This window comes from Capsicum annuum, chromosome 1, assembly GCF_002878395.1.
Source record: "Capsicum annuum cultivar UCD-10X-F1 chromosome 1, UCD10Xv1.1, whole genome shotgun sequence".
Lineage (NCBI taxonomy): Eukaryota > Viridiplantae > Streptophyta > Magnoliopsida > Solanales > Solanaceae > Capsicum > Capsicum annuum.
In genome coordinates this window covers 45,116,925-45,121,003 of record NC_061111.1, presented here as the reverse complement: position 1 = coordinate 45,121,003, position 4,079 = coordinate 45,116,925, and the positions used below count along the sequence as shown (strand labels likewise).

General features: G+C 30.0%; 1 long non-coding RNA gene across 1 annotated transcript; it reads left to right on the top strand.

Annotated features, from left to right (window-relative positions):
• Positions 1 to 2,406: 2,406 nt before the first annotated feature.
• LOC107854538 lies at positions 2,407 to 3,726 on the top strand. The gene is made up of 3 exons (XR_001670038.2): positions 2,407 to 2,673; positions 2,763 to 2,981; positions 3,205 to 3,726. It is a non-coding gene; the product is annotated as an uncharacterized LOC107854538 (long non-coding RNA).
• Positions 3,727 to 4,079: the final 353 nt, after the last annotated feature.

Sequence of the window (4,079 nt, the reverse complement as noted above, 5' to 3'; positions counted from 1 at the left end):
AAAGTTCTAAAAATTATGACCAAACATTTTAGACTTCAATATAAACTTAACCGGATTCGATTTCCCAAAAATATCCATGTTTCATGTTTTGCCATGAAAAAAGGGTTGAATAAATATACTTCAAAAAATTATGACCAAACACATTCTAAAACTTCAATATAAACTTAACTGAATCCAATTTACTGCAAATATCCATGTTTCATGTTTTTGAAAAAGAAAAAAGTTGAATAAATATACTTCCAAAAAGTTATGGCCAAACACATTTTAAAACTTCAATATAAACTTAAGCGAATATTTCCCAAAAATATCCATGCTTCATATATTTCAAAAGAAAATTGAATAAATATACTTTCAAAAATTATGACTAAACTCATTTTAAAACTACAATATAAACTAAACCGAATTCGGATTCCCGACAATAGTCATATTTTAAAAAATAAATATACTTCCAAAAACAATGACTTTAGCACATTTTAGAACTTCAAATATAAACTTAACTGAATTAGATTTTCTGACTTTTTTTTCTTAGTTAACTTTCCTCAACCTTTTTTTTTTTTTGGTAACTTTCCAAAAATTTTAATGTTTCATGTTTTTCAAAAACAAAAAAATCTTTCAAAACCTATGGCTGAACACATTTTGAAACTTCAAATGAAAAAGTAACTGATTTTCCAAATTTATTTTTTTAGGTAACTTTCCCAAAATTTTTAATGTTTTTCAAAAATAAAAATAAAATATACTTTCAAACTATGAAAAAACACATTTTTTAAACTTCACTATGAACTTAACCCGATTTTCGAAACATTTTCATGTTTCATGTTTTTCAATAAAACTAAATATATTTTCAAGAAATTATGATCAAACATATTTTAATTATTCAATCTAATTTAATCGAATCTGATTTCTGAAAAATACCCATGTTTTTCAAATAAATAAATAAATATACCTCCAAAGATTATGATCTAACACATTTTAATACTTCAATATAAACTTAACTGAATCTAATTTGTAAAAAATATTTATGTTTTATATTTTTCGAAAAAAACGATAAATATATTTCAAAAAATTATGATTTAACCGAATCCAATATTCTTAAAATGTCCATGTTTACCAAAAAAAAATAAAAAAAAAAAATTCTAAATAATTATTACCGAATATATTTTAAAACTTCAATATAAAATTAACCGAATCCGATTTCAAAATTGGCAAATGTCTACTATAAATATGAGCACACTTGCCATTGATAAAAACACTCCAAGAGCAGCAGCAACACCAGTAACAAAAGAAGAAGAAGAAGAAGCAGCAGCAAAAGGTGAAGTAAACTCTAGTTTTGCTTCGGTAATCCCGCCCCACCCACTCTTTCCTTTTTTTTTCAATTATTTTAATTTTTATTTTTTGATAATCATGATCTTCGGACATGCTTTTGCTCACCTTTTCAGGAAACAATTACCATGTAAGATAAATAGAAATAAATGACCTAGATTTTTTTTTTTAAATCTAGAGATTTGATCCTGAAAACTCAAAGTTATCATCTCACATCATTTAGCTGTTAGGCCACATATTTGGATGCTCTAAATTTTTTTATTTTTTATTTTTTGGTTCTTCAATTGTGGGAGTTTAATTTCTTGATGACCATGGAGTCCGAGCCTGCTTTCGCTCACTACGATTAATTATATGGGATACGTGTTATCTCTCATGCAAAACAATTACGAGTTAAGACAGATGAGAAGAAATGACATAGTGTTTTTTTATCCTAGAATTTGGACTTGAAAGTCAATTTTCTCAACTCATGTCATTACCGCTAGACCACACCCTTGGATGCTCTAAATTTTTAGTTTTTTAGTCTTTTTTTTTTTTAAATTTTTGGTTCTTTAATTCTGGGAGGTTTTTTATAATCGTGGTGTCTGAGCCTGTTTTTGCTCAGCAATTAATTACACGTGATCCATGTCATCTCTCACTAGCAATCATTACCGGCAAAGATAGATGTGAAGAAATGACCTAATATTTTTTTTTCTCGGGATTTAAACTTGAAAACTCATGGTTCTCAACTCATGTCATCTATGCCACATTCTTAGATGCTCTAAATTTTTCATATCTTTTTTTAATTTTTTTTTTTTGATTCTTTAATTGTTGGAGTTTTTTTTTCTTATAATCGTGGTGTTCGAGCCTGCTTCCGCTCACCTCGATTTTAATTACTCTTGATATACGTGTCACTTCATAGAAGCAACAATTAACAACTAAGATAGATAGGAAGAAATGACTAGTACTTTTTTTTAATCTCGGAATTTGAACTTGAAAATTCATAATTCTCAACTCATGTCGTTAACCGCTACGCCACATCTTTGTGTGCTCTAAATTTTTCATATTCTTTTTATTTCTATAATCTTTTTTTGGTTCTTTTGTGGGAGTTTTTTGGATTTGGTTTTGGGAGTGCTAACATTAGGATCCCTGTGGGATAAAAAATTGTTCTCGAAGATTTTAGGTTCCATTATTATTATTGGGAAGAGTAGCTTTCCCTTTTTGAATTTTTATGAGTACTTATTTTCTGTTAGGTGTTGTATCTGCTTGCTCGAATTTTGCCTGTGGTGTTGTGTTGCTTGATGGAATCTCGAAAGAAGATAAGGGGAGCGGTGGTGTCGTCTTCTGCTGTATCTATTCATGAGGTCAATTTGGAAGGTATTAATCTCTCGATAAGTTGAACGATGATGTGCTCGTTCAGAGTCTTTGTTATTTACCGCTAATTAATTTATTTACTGCTGTTTCAGCTCATGAAAAAATAATTCATTCAGAAGGTGAATGTCTGATAAATAGGATGAATGATGACGCACTCATTCACATTCTTGGCTTTTTACCCATTAAAGAGATGGCAAGAACAAGTGTTCTTTCACATAGATGGAGGTACTTATGGCGTCGTTCACTCATACCACCACTGAATTCTATGGAAGTTTCCATCAACAATGAAAGCAAGCACCATGACCCATAAAGTGAGCATTTATTGCTTTATCATTTCTTAATGAGGGTGAAATTAAAAACTTTTTCAGCAAATTATTATTATTTGGAACTTTTACGCATGTATGATAGGTGAATGAGAAACTGAAAGTAAATATTTATAATCGTCGTTATCTGAATAAGAAAGATAATCATTGTGATATGTTGCTCAGATCATCATCTTTAACGGATTTTTCCTTTTTTGCCTTCACATTGCAGTGGATCTTGAGATGATGTTTGTAGAACAAATGTTATGAAGATTAAAAAAAAAGGCATTCGAAGATGGCAAAGTTACCATTGGATAGTTTTTGTTATGTAGTTCATAGCAAAGAGTTTTTTTTTTTTTTTTTATGGTTTCTTTTTCCCCTTTAAAAGTTGATGAACATCTGGTTTGTGGAATTACATGAAATGTAATAAGAAGTGTTGCATGCAATTTTTGATGTTTTCTTAGCAAAAATAGAACAAAATGCACATTTCTCTTCCTAAATAGAGTTTCTTTTTTGCCCTTTATTGAAGTGTGAAAGCAGTAGGGGGTTGAATTACTTCTTTTTCCATCAGACAGTCGACTTCATCTTCTAGATAATTAACTATTGAGTGCAGTAATGAAAATTTCAAAAATTAAGCAGCTGAAAGTAAATAACACCAGATGTTTTATACTGGTGGGCATCTCTAATAGGTCTTACTTCAACCCCTTGGATTGCAAGGATTCTACTAGTTCTCTATAAATAATCAAAGTAGATGATTGAGTCAAGCTTTACAGCTTTGACTCACTCCCCTTTTTCTTTAAACACTTTGATACAATGCTTCATCAATTATGTGTTTTTCTCCTCTCTTTTTAAATAAACAGAACAAGGAACTAAAGAAGGTTGAGAGAAGTGTATGTCTCTTTCTTTGATCTTCCAATGCTTATATAGTAGTGGTTGGGTCTACTATTATCAATTTCAAAAAAACAAAAATCATTAACCTATAACACCTGAAAACAACATCAAATAAACTGAACTCCTTACATTTTAATTTTCGGTGAAGTTCCATCGGGAAAACGCCACCCACCATTGGTCACATCACATAGCCACCGTTTCCTTCGAATCGAAAAC